Source organism: Sebastes umbrosus, chromosome 21, assembly GCF_015220745.1.
Source record: "Sebastes umbrosus isolate fSebUmb1 chromosome 21, fSebUmb1.pri, whole genome shotgun sequence".
Classification (NCBI taxonomy): Eukaryota; Metazoa; Chordata; class Actinopteri; order Perciformes; family Sebastidae; genus Sebastes; species Sebastes umbrosus.
Genome location: NC_051289.1, coordinates 16,610,985 through 16,628,990, shown reverse-complemented (window position 1 = coordinate 16,628,990; position 18,006 = coordinate 16,610,985). Strand labels below are relative to the sequence as shown.

Here is an 18,006-nt window from a genome sequence, read left to right as displayed (position 1 = left end):
CCACTATATGCACTCTATGTTACACAGTTAGCATGCTACCAATGTTAGCTAAATATGCCGTCGAACTTTTTACTTAGAAAAAAACGTGACTCATCTAGACAGGACGTTGAAAAACAGACAGGAACTCATAGATATGAATACACTGTTCTATATCTTTGCAGTAACTTCTCTCCCATATTTGTGGTGGCGCTTCTAACCTTCTGTAAAAAGGTGCATTTCCTTGCGTTGAACACTAGGGGTGGTTCGAATCCGGCTTGGGACCCTTCTGTGTGGAGTTTGCATGTTCTCCCCGTGTTAGCGTGGGTTTTCTCCGGGTACTCCGGTTTCCTCCCACAGTCCAAAGACATGCAGGTTAGGTTAATTGTGGACTCTAAATTGCCCATAGGTGTGAATGTGAGCATGAATGGTTGTCTGTCTCTATGTGTCAGCCCTGCGATGGACTGGCGACCTGTCCAGGGTGTACCCTGCCTTCGCCCAATGTCGGCTGGGATCGGCTCCAGCCCCCCCGCGACCCCTAACGGGATAAGCGGTTGCAGATGGATGGATGGATGGATGAACACTAGGGGGCGTGACCCGTATACTACGCGGACTTGCGGACACAAAACAAAACTGTGGAAGTATTGGCAGTAGTCATTTACATTTTATCAATGAATGGAACACCACAAGTGGACAGGGATACCTTGTTAACATGTTTATGTATCGTATTAAGGATACTGACTTGAATGTATCAATTTATTTTCCACGTAACCTCGACCTTAAGCAGAATATGACTAATATCCGGGTTACTCTTTGCATGATATGGAGACTTTGAAGACATTTATTATGAGACAAATCAATGCGATTACCCAAACTACTGTATATCAACCACTACCTGATCAAGTGCTACAGCGGTTCCATTGAAAAAGGGTGTAATAGCATTATCCTGAGCGCTAAAGCCACACAAGATAGGGTCTTGTTTTAAATGAAGGCATCAGAGGAGTGGGGGGAGGGTTGCAGCGCCCTGGTCCTCCATCCCGGCATCCCTGTGTATCACTTTAATGTTCATATAATGACATCCCCTCCAAGTTTGTGTCATGGGCCATCAACAATCATAATTGTAAAGTGATTCATTGACTGATGTTGTCAACAGTGCTACTGTCAAGAGAAACTGATACCAGAGAAAGAGAATAGGGCGCTCTAATGAATATATCAATAACCAGTGACAGGTGAAGGAGTACTCCTGACGAAATTTCAAATAAGCTCTAACACCTCTCACGGATGCCTTCATTTGTTTTGCCACTGCACATTCTGCCAAGGCGAGAAAGGAAATAACACAATTAACAGCAAGTAATGTTATAATTATTTTAATTTTAAATGTTTACAATTATTAGTATTTATAAACTGAAAAAGAAAGTTTGATTTTATAATTCTAAATTGCACAGTTTTAAAATTGGATTTCATTCTGCCTGTCGTCTTTGTTCTTGTTAACTGTTTATTTAAAGGAACGGTGTAGCATTTCAGGAGATTTGTTAGCAGGAATGGAATATAATATTATGTTTTTATTAGTGTATAATCACCTGAAACTGAGAATTGTTGGGTTTTCGTTACCTTAGAACAAGCCCTTCATATCTACATGGCGAATTCGTCATGTTGCTCCGCCATGTTTCGACAGTAGCCCAGAACGGACAAACCAAACACTGGCTCTAGATAGGGCTTTTTGTGTTTTTACGTTACCTGAAGGCCACCGTAGTTCTCCGACGCGCTTGTGAAATTGCGGTAATGTGAGCCGCAGAGTGCAAAACCGTGGTAACGACAGCTGCTGCCTGACTTCCTGTCTGTTCAAAGTAAAAATTACTTAGTTTGGTTTAGGCAACAAAACTACTTAGTTAGGTTTAAGAAAAAATCGCAGTTTGGGTTAAATTGACATCAGAAGTTGCGAGACTTATATTCGGAAGTTATGTGACAAATAAATCAACGTTGACTTCTTGTTTCATACAGGGGTACGAACACCCCATGTTTTTTGACCCACCTATCCACCCTGAACTCCTCACTACGCAGCATTTATTTATACTTCTTGGTTCAAGATTACATGGATTACATACAAAATTATTTTGTTGGATATATATACGAATTACAATGCATTACATTTTTTACAAACAGTGTATGAGAACAGCCTGCCGAGGCGAATGACGTTACCACGGTTTTTGCAGTCGGCGGCTCACGTTACCGCAGTCATGGGAAGGGAGGAGTGAGCGGAGGGGTAATCAGCTTGCAATCTGCAACCACACCACTAAATGCCGCCAAATCCTACACACTGCACCTTTAATGCTACCAGTGTCGGACCTCTTCACCCTGCATACACTCATAACTCCTTTTGGATGCCATGCAGTAGAGTAGTATATGGAACCACCAGACTCGTGTCTCAGAAAGGATAGTTCACGTCAACATTCGCTCATATCAAGGACACCATAAGTGGGAACCTCAAATTGCTGGGGGACCGATTTGTCGTCTTTCGCCCCGTGTGAGTGTTTGTGTTTGTCTTTGTGTCTGTGTATAATCACCTGCACACTTCACGGGGGAACACTAGTGATACATCACCCAAATGAGGTCCAGTCGGGGCCACGATCCATCACCCAGTGTCTAGTCTAACAGCGAAGGTAATGAGAAAGGAACCTATGCAACATTGATGGGGCCTGGCCGCCAACAACTCATGGACAATGGTATTGATGGCTGACCATCACTATTAATGGCTGTATGGGGTTATGAAACGGGAAAAGGAATGGATGCACATTTAGTTATTTTTTTAAACCTTCACAGCATAATCAGTGTTTTCATATAAGTGTGTGTCCGAGGTGCGAGTTTACGACCGTGTGTCCACACACACTCACCTCCCGCGTACCCCCCGTCATCCTCACCCAGACTGGGGAATAAAAACCTGGCCGAAATGCAATTAAAGGGGCACTGTGGTGCTCCATTGTCACATCACGCCGGGGCTACCTCTCTCTGCCTGCCGCATTAATAGGGTTTCAATTGCCAGCGCCCGCTTCTTAATGGCTGATTTATTTCATTTTAATACCCTTGTCATGAGGTAAGGCCTCGACTGTGGGTCGCATAATAGGGGGCCATTTTCCTCCCTTTCTCCAGCGGGAATGCTTGGCTCTAAAGATCTCCATTTGATATGTGGGCCACAACCCTTTTGACTAAGGCGGTGGGGGTGGGTGAGGTTGGGGGATGGGATATTTGAATATAAGAAGTGTTATACATACTTATTCATAACCGCTAACTTGTTAAAAAAATGTGCAGTATTGGTATTAATAATGTTTGTCAAAGTTGCTCTTTAACGTAATTATAAAGAGAGAGGGGACAGAATACGAAGGAAATATAAATTATCTGGGACATAACATCCATCATCTGTGTGCAGTTATATCTAAACGTAGGAAAAGATTTTCCCAGCATTCTCTTTGTCTGCATCTCTCTCTCCGTTTTTGAATTGTGGGACAATGGCAACCCCGCTCCCAAGAGAAACTCAATTGACTGGAACCTCTGTCATTTAACACACTATTAATTGACTAATGTGCGTCACATCGCTATGCAGCATAGGTAGATGAGGACCACGGGGCCTTATCAGAGTGGATTATGGGAAATTAGCTGAAACAGGAGCGCGCCTGTCTTTCCTCAGCATCACGAGAGCGCACGATCGGCTGCGGCGGAGCGGATGTTGCTCTTTGAGATTATTTTGCACAAAGGCGATTATTCTAATCACTTAATTCCGGTATTATGAGACATCTGCTCCGTTAAGCTTTATATTTCCTTTTCCCCAGACATCCGCGTGCAGACGAGACTCCATCAATATCATTACTCACTACATTGTTTTACTCAAACAACGCATGTATGATTAATGAATAGGCAAAAGACAGTGTACAGCCGTAATTCTCACAAATCAATTACTCATGCTGCAAAGGAGGCCTGCGTTGCAGATCAGCCATAATATAGTTAATCATACACTTTCAATGGGACGCATGGAGTCAGTCGTTCAGTGTGTGGGTGTGATAATCAACGCTAATGTATTAAGTGTTTACCGTGTGCATGGTGCAATCCATACGTACAAGCATGCTCTGCAGAAGATGCAGGTTTTTTTTGTTGAACGTGCCCATGTAATTGCATTATGTACATTACATGTCGCCTTCCTTTGGATATCACACAATAAATGAAGGAGACAAATGCATGTACACTACATCATCTTCCCCAGCGCATGCATGCTGTTTACAGTACGTAGCACCCGACTGTGAGCTGAATGTGTCCATTAGCATAAGAGGCTTTGAATGTCTTTGTTGGCACCAAAGGACAGTTGTGGTGATGGAGTAATCCCAACAAAGTTCTGGTAATTACATAAAAAAGACCAATCTATGAACACATGATGCACTGATGATGATACTGTATATCACACACACTCTGACATCGCCTCACATCTTCTTACAAATACACTGCCGTCCAAAAACATCAATAAAATCATTATTTCAATTATGCTCCTCAAAGGTGTCAAATGAAGTATATCCTGATTATGGAGCTGCGATCCATCCATCTGGGCTCACTCTTCATTCTGGCCTAACGGCTCTAATTAGCTTTCTGTCCATACACTAATCTTTCATTCATCAATCGATTGATTTTCCTGTCTTCATTACTACCGGGCTGACATTGTGTCGCCGAGTTGAAAGCAAAGATGGCCAATCCCGTGCGAAAGGTTAAACGCGTTAAGCTCGGCAACTAGCAGCAGATGCGCCATTGTTTGGGACAGGTTTATAAATGGATGTGTCATGGCCGGCTTTTCTTTTTCTATCAGTGGAAAGCCATTAATAACGTACAGCTGAGGGAATGTGGTGATAAAGAGATGTGAGCACACTGGGTTTACTGAGTTGTTACATTTTCAAATAGAACAAAAATCAATTAAAGTAGCTGCTTTGTTTCTGCTGAAGGACTGCATTTACAATTGTGAGTTAAATGCAGCACATAAATTAAAGAGGACCTGTTGTGCTTATTTCCAGGTGCATATATTTCTACTAGAACATACTTTAATGTTCAAAAAACACTTTCTCATTCCAGCTGTGCTGCAGCTCTTCTTCTCACCCTATGTCTGAAACGCTCTGTTTCAGCTCCCCCCCCCCTCCTGAAAAGCCCAGTCTGCTCCTATTGGTCAGCTGGCACTCTGTTGTGATTGGTCAACCGAACCAAACTCTTCGGACTCCGCTCCAGCTCCGCTCTAGCTAGCTTTGTTTGAGGGCGTGCCAAACTAACCGCTAGGCAGGTATTATGCAAATGTGTTACTTGGTGACATCACCACGTTACGGAAGAAAAGGCTGGACTTTAATCAAGGTATTTTTGGCAGTTCAGGAGCAGTGTTTCTGTGGAGGAGAGTAACTCCCTTTGGCGTGGACTTTGGGCTTTGTAACTTTAAAGACCTTTAACATGCACAAAAAAACTATATAACACACTAAAGGAAAGGGAAAAAGCTAGGGCTGTCAATCGATTCAAATATTTAATCACAATTAATCACATGATTGTCCATAGTTAATCGCAATTAATCACAAATTAATCACATATTTTGTATCTGTTCGAAATGTACCTTAAATGGAGATTTGTCAAGTATTTACTCTTAGCAACATAGGAGTGGAAATATATGCTTTCTTTATGCAAATGTATGTATATATTTATTATTTGCAAATCAGTGACAAATATTGTCCAGAAACCCTCACAGGTACTGCATTTAGCATAAAAAATATGCTCAAATCATAACATGGCAAACTCAATCCCAACAGGCAACAACAGCTGTCAGTGTGTCAGTGTGCTGACTTGACTATGACTTGCCCCAAACTGCATGTGATTATCATAAAGTGGGCATGTCTGTAAAGAGACTCGTGGGTACCGATAAAACCCATTTTCACTCACATATCTTGACGTCAGAGGTCAAGGGACCCCTTTTGAAAATGGCTCTGCCAGTTTTTCCTCACCAAAATTTAGCTTAAGTTTGGAGCGTTATTTAAATTCCTTCCCGACAAGCTATTATGGATTATCTTGTTTTTTCTAGTTTCATATGATACCAGTATCTTCACTCTAGCTTTAAAACTGAGCCCGCTACAACCTAAAAATCGCAAATTGCGTTAATGCTTTAAAAACAATTTGTGGCGTTAAAATAAATTTGCATTGACAGCCCTAGAAAAAGCACAAAAGCATAATAGGTCCTCTTTAAATCAACCATATATGCCAAACAAAAGCAAGGCAGTAATTGCAATTGTTGCCAAGAAGTTAACATTTTTAACCGTACTTATGATTCACATTTATGTCAGATTTTCAGTTTAATTGAATATGTAAAATGTGTGATGTCAGCTAACCAATGGCCTTGGAATAAAAACGATTAAAGCACCAAAAGGCATCTGCACCGCCTCTTAAATGAGGATTAAACCCAGTGTTGGCTGGGCGGTTTCCGCAAATTCCACCACTATTTCCGACAATCGCATATCCTTTTTTTCGGCCGTCTCCACCCTTATGGAATCACTTAATCGCTACAGTTGTCTCCACGCCATGCATGCTCCACCCCACTGATGCGGTATCGTGCAACGCCAGTCACGGTTCAAAGCGGAGATTACCTTGGTGTTTAGGAGTATTTAGAAGAAACTTTCTACCAACCTTTTGCACAGAGCTTGCTGCGCCTGTCTACGGGAAAATAAACAGATGTACAGTTTCTGTTTATAGTCGCTCTGTATGATGGATTACAGCGCACAGATAGCGATAATTATCGGAAAACCATTAACATTCCGACACTATCCATACCCTCACACAGAGTCTACATCGCACTTTGGACATGGGATTTAGGATCTACAGTATACAGGGAACATGTGCTGAGCGGAATAAACGCTTGCTTAAATCCACTCGCCTTGCCCTTAGGTTATCTTTATCCTATATTTATTTTTATCCCCATTTCTCTCTCTTTTTTTCTCCACACCAAGGTGTATGGGTTTACAGTAATGCAGAGTGTATGGGAACGGCAATGGCATGCATTGTCCCTGTTTGACAGCGTCTCAATAGATAATCTCTGAGTGTCTTGGATTTCGTTCAATCTATTAACCATAATGGCATATATTTAGTGCTTTCTAACTTCGCCTTGGGCTTCTGTCACCCGAACACAGCATTGAAAGTGGCAGCATGTTAAAAGCAAACGGAATGGCACGCTATCTGGTTGCTTATGAGACCTGAAAAGCATTTTGTTTACATTGGAGGAGAGACAATTTATTTGTAATTCGCAGCAATAGAAGCATCAAAGCTTCCAGTCTTTTGAATGTAGGCGTGTTTTTTTCTCGAGACAAACTGATAAACCCTAATATACCCGGTTGACAGGAGCGGTTTCAATGTAAGGTGCTATTGTGTTTCTGCTATGAACAAAAGCAGCTGGTATCATAGAACCAAAAGCTGCAGTCTGCATGCTGTACACTCGACACTTGAGGATTTCATACATCCAGGGATACAGTGGAGAGGAATCACACGAGATACACCTATAAGCTCAGCCCCTATCCTGCAGTATTCCAACCAAAATACACACACACACACTGTAGGCTTACACGAATCTGATCTCAATACAACTTACGTGATAGTATCAAACTGGTGTGAGTTACAGTATATGAAGATAAGCTCTTAAGGGGAAGAAAAGGAGAGGCTCTACTGGGCTTTGCTGAAATATTCCACTCATATTTGCTATTGGCCAGTCATGTTAAGACTACCAGCTACAGTATATAAAAGAAAAAAATGTATTTACCTTGCACATTTCAGTGTCTTAAGATCTGTTAATACACACATAATTTAATAATGTTTTTTCCACTTGTCTTACATTTCATTTTAAACTAAATGAGTATTCTCTTTCCACTGAAATAGTTGAATTCTACATTTAAAAGAAACCTGCAAAGAGTGTGTTAAATGCTTTTTGAAATGCTGGCAAAAATCAAATTCAGGTGAGAACTGAATCTTAAAATAGTGGTCACAGATAAATGCATAAGGTATTTGAAATTGGCAGCTTCAGCTTGCATAAATTGAATTAGTGCTAATCCAATACCTGTACCATTTTGTCAACAAACAAATGATGTGAAAATGTGACCATATTATTTTTAATTATTATTTTATTATTATTATATTATTATTTTTCAGTTCACTGAATAAAAAACACCGTTGATGACTAGACAAATGGAAAATACAATATAAAATATGGATATATAACACCAGCACCAAAGTTAACACGATAATAATGTGTTTTAATGCCACTAATTTCTTTAACGCATTAACACAACTTGCAATTTCTAGGTTGTAGCGGGCTCAGTTTTAAAGCTAGAGTGAAGATACTGGTATCATATGAAACTACATAATAAAACATAAAACCTAAGGAATTCATTGGTACCAACAATGTCATACTAGCTTGTCGTGAAGGAGGCTAAATAACGCTACAAACTTGCGCTAAAATTTTGTCAAGGAGAAACCGTCATGACCATTTTCAAAGGGGTCCCTTGACCTCTGACCTCAAGATATGTGAATGAAAATGGGTTCTATGGGTACCCACGAGTCTCCCCTTTACAGACATGCCCACTTTATGATAATCACTTGAGTTTACCATGTTATGATTTGAGCATATTTTTAATGCTAAATGCAGTACCTGTGAGGGTTTCTGGACAATATCTGTCATGGTTTTGTGTTGTTAATTGATTTCCAGTAATACATATATATATACATTTACATAAAGCAGCATATTTGCCCACTCCCATGTTGATAAGAGTATTAAATACTTGACAAATCTCCCTTTAAGATTAATTTGAACAGATAAAAAAATATGTGATTAATCGCGATTAAATATGGACAATCGTGATTAAATGTGATTAAATATTTTAATCGATTGACAGCCCTAGTTTATATCTATCTTTACATCACAGCACACGTTAAGTCCAAAGGATATCTTGACAGTTGGACATCCTTCTATCAGTGGGCCTTAGTGTTTTTCTAAATAAAAGTTCAACTTGTCCACATAACATAGAATCAAAAACATTTGCCTGCGACTTATAAAAATCACTGTAAGTTACATTGCAGTACCTTAGTTAGTGAGACATGTTGTTCCATAGACAGAGGGGTTTAACAAGTACACATATTTAACAAAAGAGTACTAGAGCAGCTTTGAACACATCATAAAGAGATTAAACCATTAGTCAGGTTTTCTGGATTCCTCTACTTTACCTTCAATGTTTATTAGTCTTTGTTTAAAGGAACAAACTGTACTTTGAGGGCCGTTCCTCTCTGCTTCACTATAAGTTACAGCAGCAGGAGGCACAGTCTCGTCTTTAGTGGCGGTGGTTATTACGGGTGGATAAGGACATGAGCCATATGTTCTAATCTTTACATAGGAAGACGACTCACACTTTGTGAATCATCAGTGTCACTGTATGTAGCATAGACAAAAAACAAACAAACAAAAGGACAATTTCTTTCTTGTGCACATTTCTGCCCTCCCCGTTTATGCTAATAGCCGTGGTGTTGCATGATTAGTGGCAACTATTTACAGTAGAGACATTTGCTAATCAACCCATAGAGTTATGCTGCAGATCTGGGAGCAATTATGTCCACACACAGAGCCCATATTTACAGCACACACACACACCAACACACACACACCTATACAGACCCGAGCATACTTTCACATACACACACACACACACACACACACACACACACACACGTACACACACTCCGTTAGGAACACATCAATTACCAGGGCCAGCGTTTTACATTTAATCTTCTTATTGGATCCTTGTTAATGTTAACCACTTCCTTCCCCTGCAGTTTATTTTGCTTTTGTGCATGTGGCCTCTGCTCCCAGCGAGTGTTCACGGACCAGACCATCCATAACCTGCACAGACAGACAGAGCAGCTGGCTTTTCTGAAAGCATTTGGGAACAAAAGCGATAATTTAAGGACAATCAGGCCATTTATTTCTACTTTTCACCTTAAAACATTGGTAGAAAAAGGGCAGTTCACCCCTTTTCAAAGTACTCTTATGTAATGACACAATGATCTGAAATAAACTTCCACTAAACAACATGTTTTTTTTTGTTTTTGATGCTACGCTTGACCACATTTCACTTCCCATAATGCTTTCGCCGCTGGAGCTATCTTAGTTACAGTAAAGGTGATGATGTTATCATTTAAAAATGACCACACTGCGTTTCCCAGAAGTACCTTGCTAAGTGAGTCAGTAGGAAAGGAGAGATGATCTGTGTGAACGGTTGCCCAGAATTTTGGTGTTGTTTGGGTTGACCTCAGGAGACTGATAGGATCTCACTGCTAAACCAAAAAGGAAATGCTAAGCTGAAATTCTGAAGAAAATACCAATATTAGACATCTTACTAACTTCCTGACTTCTGTGAGTGAACTGCCCTCCCTATCATGAGTCCACATTCAGTGCACGAAAGTTCCCACCATTTATAAAACAAAAACCCTCCTCCGAGTCCACCATGGTGCAACATTTTCCCTTTCTAATTACGTAATCAATGCCCTTTTAAAGGTACAAGCAAATCAGCATCACGGCGAGCCGCTGACCCTCCCCGCGAACCTTTGAGGCTTAGAAAAACGAGATTTGTACCAATCAGGGGGAGCTGACACTTGACTTGGAGCCGCGGACAGAGAGTCAGGACCTCTAATTAGGAGTCCTAACCCTGTACTGACAGACAGATTTGTTTTTGCCTCGCCCAGTGTTTAGCCAAGATCTGCTGGGACCCCCGGATCGGCAGATATGCGCCGGGAACTACCGGCATCCCGCGATTGGCGTTCATTAACTGACTTGTCCAAACAAAACATAATCAAACCCCGAAAGCTGCCTCGGTGCACAATCCAAATAATAGAAATAATAGGTCTTTTCCTCCTCTCTTTTACCCTCAAAAAACAAAGGAATATGGCTACACACTGCGGGAATTATGAGCTGGTGGTGCTAAAAATACATTTAGACTGAGAGAAAAGACTTTAAAGTCAAGTAAATGTTCAGTCTTTGTGGCTTATTAATGTCAAATTGCACAAGGACAATATGACATGTCTTGAAAAGGAGGCATAGAGTCTGCATGCCGGGAATAATAATTGATCCGGTGCATTTTGTTTCAGACATGGGGGGCTCGTTGGGTTAAAGAGTGAATCCAGGCCATCAGTGCTTCTTATTAGGCATCTCTGGTATTTTCCAAACAGCTGCCTTTGATTATTCGCAGCAGGGGCTGCCACAATAATGCCATGAGATAGCATCAGCTGCCTCCAATGGTGCAGCCAGGGACAGGCAGCAAGGACAGGATGCAGATGCAAACACACACGCACACACACACACACACTCAGTCAGAGGGGTGCACACACAAAGTAAAGACAAAGGCCAAGTGGCGTGGAGGAGGAGGAGGAGATGGCCTGCAGTGGCTCTTCAGGGCTTCCTGTCTTTTTTTTCAGTCCCTGGAGGCCAAAGATACTTCCCATGGCTGGTCACGCTCATCCAGACCGTTTCACATAGAATCCAAACCTTATTTGATGTCAGACATAAACCCCCAAACTAGCCAGACCCACTTCCCCTCCCTGGCAACTGTTTTTATTAAGCAACTGAATTTTTTTACGGAAAGCAGTACTATTTTGCACAATCGACCCCCCTGCTTTGCAAACATGAAAACTGAATAATTTCAGATTTCAGCGTTATTATCAATTACCGCATTTTTAATACATTAAGCCATGATAGCCTTTTAAGAAGGCACAGATGTCTCCGTGGGTTGCCTTCCATAAAAATCTAATCTGATTATAGATAAGTTAAGGTGAGCTCGAAATAATGATAATTGTGACTCATTGCTTTTGCTCCAAACATCCACCTTTAATGTCAAGGGATAAACAACAATATTTAGGGAACCGATAATCAATTGCAGCATTAGATTATGGCGTACAATCTCCATAATAACTGATTAAAATGCCAAGGTGAGGTATTCTACTACCATCTGTTGAATGGGGGGCTAAATTGACTGTGTGGGGGCCGCTGTTGACGTGTAGCCTTTTCCCATTTCGGATCAAACCGAGATGAAACTTCCCCCCGCTGCTCGCCTTTACAGCAGGTGCTTCATGGTGTGTGCCGCTCTAAACTCAGCCCCCTTTTTTACCCGCTGACATTTAGCAGACACACACATTTTGATCCCCCGCTGCCACGCTGCCAAATATTGAAAGGCAACGAGGAACATAAAGAGCACGTATTTACTTAGCGCTCGGCAATGACACTGCACAGGGGGTAGAGAGAGAAAGAGACGGAGAGGGGTTAGGAGGGAGAAAAGTCAGAATCTGTATCCATAGAAACCTCAATCAGAGCCGATTTGTGACCTCAGTCAGAAAAAAAAGTAGCGCTCAACATGCCAACCATCAGTTCGCAAGAGCCATTTGGCAAATAATCAGTTTGTTATTGGTGTTAAATAGTGCCTAATTAAAACGGTGACCTCCTTCTTCCTACACCTTAACTAAACAGGAACAATCAGCTGGAAAAAAAGAGCTTTTTTTTGTATGGGGGGTTAAGGTGCTGAGAGGTAATTGACCCTCTGTGAAACAAATGAATCCTCGGGGGGATTCTGGCTCAGATGGATGTTTAAATGCAAACAGTAGTCGGTCCACTCGCAGGAGGAGAAGGCCAGAACCACCACAGCCCCCGTTAGTCCCCGCTGAAATCCTATAAAATCAAATCAAAGAATCTGACATTTTCACTAACCAGAGGCCCTGGCGCCGGTTCCGCTACAATAACATATGGACTAACGGGACAAATTGAAATGAAAGTTGTAAATGAAGCTCACGTTAGAATGCCTGAGATCAGAGAGAGAGAGTGAGGGAGGGAGGCGAAGAGAGAGAGAGAGAGGAAAGAGAGAGAGAAGATTAGTGGTTAGGTGAAAATGTTTATTTTCACACTTCAGAGTTCCCAGCTCAGTGTGTGTGTGTTTAAGATCAACAGACCTTGTGATGAACAACCTGTTCCACGCTGGAAATACATTCTGTGAAACACAACAGTCCCTCTGTAGGAACCGTGCAAAGCACTGACTGGGGAGTATTGAGTTACAACTCCACTATACACTGTGAGGCAGAGAGAGAAATACACTTTCACTCCCCTTTCAAAAAGATGTCACTTTCATCTGCATGTGTAAGCGTCGACGCGCAGACACAAATCAAGACACTTTTTTTTTTTTAAATCTCGGCTCGGAAACCTGCTGAATCAGTTCGGGAAACCACCGCATCATGACTGGTTACCACAATGTGCTGTGTGTGCAGCAGTCAACAGCAACCACTAAAGAAATGATTTGTGTTTTTATTTTAGCGAGATGCACATTCGCTTTTTTTCACTTGAGTTTTGACATGTAGGTAGTTCTTATAGGTGGCGTTCAAAGGACGACAGTAATGTTACATTTTGAGTTGCGTAAATGGGAAGCATTATTTCACCACAGGATGTAAATCATGCATTTCCAACATGACTACTGTAAGAAAGGGAGCCTATTTTTTTTAGCGTGTGATGTTTTTTGGAGTAGTTTGACCAACCAAAATATAGTCATTTTTCTCAGCCAACTGAAGGCCTTATAATCCTTTAACAGAAAAATGTAATTTTTTTTCTCAATAATGGAGTTACCTTTATTTGTCCAGCTTTGTCGTCCTTGTATCTAACTGTTATTTCTATTTCTGTGTAGAGAGAAGCAGAAAACTAGAGTGTTGGTGAATAAAACCTGACTCTGATTCCTAAAGATTATTAGTAAAAACAAAGAAAAAACGACGTGTCAAGCACATTTGAGACCATAAAATATGACATTTTGTGTTGCGTTTACTCACATTTGTGGCTGACAAAAATCACAACACATTTCCAACCAATGAAAGGTATATGGGCACAGGTTATATTTTGTGATAAGAAGAAGAAAATGGTCATAATGGTGAATGTTTCAGTACATTATGATACATTCTTTTGGTCATTTGCTTTTTTAATTGCCACCACATTTCTGCAACTACCATTTTTTAAATAGCTCTCCTTCCCAGGAAGTACATGGTACACATATTTTCAGTTGGGGAGGACTTGCATCAAGGATTCACAACAAAAAAAAAGTCTATTGTCACACTCTGATCATCTTGCATGACTCTTATAATCAGGATCTTATATCTCTACTGAGCCCAACAGGGACCCGGCCTCTAGTGGCCTTTGACTTCTGATTGAAGTCTGAGCCACCAGTGCTCCCTGTCTGTCTGCAAAACCCTCATGTGAAGCACCAAGAGATGGCAGTATTTCACAGAATATGTGTCAGCGAGCGAGGCGGGAGGCGGGGGATTATCAGCAGCCACTGCAGCACTGGTTTACAGCTTCTTCTGTTTGAATTGAAAAAAAAAGAAGAAGGTCTTATGAGAACTTGTAAAGGAATATCTAAGGAGCATATTGTCATCCCGTACTTGTTACATCTCTATATGTGTCTTTTTTAATATTTACATCTCCCTGTTGGATTGAATAGCGCTACTGGCCCTTCAGTTCCAGTGTGTGTTTAAAACATGAAGGAGTGAGTTGTAATGTTGACGAAGTAATATAATGTATCAGAGTCACTTTATTTGTTAAGACGGATGGAGTCATTTCCTGTGTGTGTTTACTGTCAAAGATTGGTGCAAATAAAAGTTTTGCTTTTGTCAGACGAGATTTATTTAGATTAAATGTTTAAACTAGTAAAAGACAGGTTTCACTTAAATTTCAAAATATATATTTTTTTTAATACAGAGCAATATTTATCTACAATTTAACTTTATTTTGAAATGTAAAATTAACAAAAACAAAGCACTTTCCTGATCCCATTAACAGTCATGTAATTTGATATTAGATTTACGCTCTCTGCTTATATAAAAGTCAATATCACGCCAGTCTGGCGACACACTTATTCGTGCCCTTGACTGAGATGTTTGTGAACCGTGTGCGTCGAGAGGCAGCTGCTCAGATGTTGGGAGGAGGAAATCAAATCTAAATAAACAAGTTGCACCAAATGTTTCATCAGCTGTCACGGCGGCGAGAGGAGGGTCACACAATGAGACTTCCTCCTCCTCCTCTCCCGTCGCCCTGCGTGGTTTTGGAAAAGCTTGCCAAAGTTTTTTTGACGAGTGTAACATTTTCACTGAGTCGATATGTGGAGAAAAAAAAAAAAAAAATGCAGATAATCAGCTCCTGGCTAGTTTAGCTAGTATCGACTGCTCTTGCAATTCATTCTTTACATCTTTGCATAAGCAGCGGAAGTCTAAAAACTTGATGTTTTGTTGAACTTTTATTTTTATTGTTGATGGAACAAATTTACAGCGCACAAAAAACTCATTTGTGGCTCCCGTGTCACTTTGCAGATGTGCAATACACGAGTGCACACCCACGTTAAAGCGTCCGCCAAATGGCTTACGTTATGAGTTTTTCTTTTTGTTTCCTCGTGCATATCTGTGTACCTTCCCGTATATGTGTGTGAGAGCGTGTGCTACAGTGTGTGTGGAGGGTAGGAGTCAGGCCGAGGCCTTTGTAATGAGCAGCCTGGGTTCTTTCTGGTTCAGCTGCTCCTCTCCCTTATTTCACGCTGCGCTGCTCTCCAACTCCAGTGGCCCAGTGACTACAGTCCTGCGTCTCTCTCTTCCTCTCTCTCTCTCTCTCTATGTTTGGTCTATCTCTTCTTCTTTTACTCTCTTTCCTCACCTTATCCCTCCTTCTTTTGATTTTCTATCTCTTAAATTCTTATCTCCCTCCCTTTTGCCCTCTTTCTCAATTCCCTCCTTCCCACCGAAAAATCTCAAACAACGAGTGAGACGGAGGAGGAGGAGGAGGGGTGGAGAGAGAGGTAAAGGAGCATGCATGAATGGTCACTACTGCTCCATACCATTCATTCCAGTGAGCGAAGGAAACTGCACTCCAACGCTCCACCTCTCCTCCTCCTCTTCCTCCGCAGACACCATCACCACCTCCACAGGCCTCTGTGGGTCAAAGGGGCCTGAGCTGCTTTAGTATAGACTGGTTTTAACAAGACCTGTCTGCACACACACACACACACACACACACACACACAAACTGTATTCCTCCTCCAATCCATTTCCTCTCCCGCATCTCCTTTACTGTAAAAGCCGCTATTTCCGGAATGTCAGCCAGATATTTTTCTTTATCTTCCGCCCTCTCTTATACATGTACTATTTCACTTTGTTCTTTTCATTGATATGGCCGCGTCACTCAGACATATACTGTAGCAGTAAAGGTATGAGAAAGAACGAGAAGTCCCCTCTCTCCATCCAGTGCATTTGCCCACTGAGGCTTAGAGTACAGTCACTATAGTCCTGCACACACATTCAATGAGTGCATTGAAAAGATGAAGGCACGAACAAATATGGAGTATTATTAGAATAGTAATAAAAGAGAGGGGAAATGTGACTACGCCTTGACTTATTTTCCTTCTTTTGATGAGGGGGAAGAAAGGATGTTCCACAAAGGGTCCAATAAAAGCCGGCTTCCCCGAGTGGAGGCAGAGCGACGTGTTTTTGAACTCCGGGGGAAGAAGGCTTCCAGGCCACTCTTTTCAATGGGTGGGAATCTGTCAGAAGTAAAGGTGTGCTGTGGATTTTAAAAGCTTTGTGAGTGACTTTTAACACCTGTAAAGTTTTTTTTTCTTTTGGGGTTTTTTTTTTATTCGTCGAAGCTGATGAATCTGTTAAGATTTCTATCAGTCGCCGTTGACATCTGTCTCGTAAAATCTGCCGACTTGGCCGACGGTTCACGGTGGCGGTTATAAGTTCATAAAAGGAAGCGTGAGAAAGGAAATTATTTCTTTTCAATTCTAAGAATGGTTAAGTATGATTATTGGAATATTACTATGCTTTTATTTTGTACTTACATTTGTGTTTCAAAGATTTGTGGGTAATCAAAATTTTAGAAAAAAAAAAGTTCACAATGACAGGACGACCGATTTTGTACTTCCAGATTTTGTTTTATCCTTAACCCATTTGTGCCCAAAGTATGATAAGGAAAATGCCATAAAATTTTTTCCGATTGGTCAAAATTCTTGAAATTTGGTACGGCCATACTTTGCTAAAGTATCTAACAGTTCAACTTTGAAAGTTTTTGATTACATGAAAAATCACACTTTTATTAATAGTCAAATTCAGGATTTTTGATAAATGATGAAAAACACTAACATTGTTTATTTTATTAAATGTTTTCCATATAACATATTTTTTTACACTGTATATGTGTGCATATCTTTGATATTCAACTTGTTATGAGTTCATAGATACCAAATACTTTATTGTGCTCCTTGTAGTTTCCGAGATACAGCAATTTTCTTATCATACTCTAGTATTTGGGCACATGGGACTGTTTTTTTCCTAAAATATAATAGAGTATATTGCAAAAACACTAGTCCCATGTGCCCAAATACTAGATATAGTATGATAAGGAAAACTCACTTTTCAGCGGTTTGACCGATTTTTTAAATGTCTTCACATTTGTGCTTAGGCAAGCCCAGAGAACACTTCCACTGAAGGAAATCAAAAATTTCAGTTGCAGGCACAAATGAGTTAAAATAGATACAAATATAGAGAGGTCAACTATTTTAATATCCAACACAAATCATTTTAGTATCAAAAATGTGTCCATGAATAATATTGAATAACAAATAGTGTTCTTCAATAATTAATTTTACTGAACTTTACAATGCAGGCATTGAACTTAGTAGTTTAATCTCAACATTATTGTCACTCCTTTGGTTACAGATATTGTATTACAGCATAATGTGATCAGACATGTATGACAGTATGTTTGTGCATTAATCAATTTTGGGCCAAATTGATTAATAAACATTTTGACAGTGTAATATAATAGTATCAGTGTAAGTAGGATTTTGCCAGTGCTCATTTTGCAGTATTAGGTGTCAAATGTCAGATGTCTTATTTGGGTGCAGAACTCTTCACACCCTGCTCCCTGCGACA

The 18,006-nt window shown here is 40.7% G+C and overlaps 1 long non-coding RNA gene across 3 annotated transcripts in view; it reads left to right on the top strand.

Moving 5' to 3' along the window:
* The window catches only part of LOC119480883, a 142,452-nt gene that overhangs the window by 56,431 nt on the left and 68,015 nt on the right, over window positions 1-18,006 (top strand). The window lies entirely within an intron of this gene.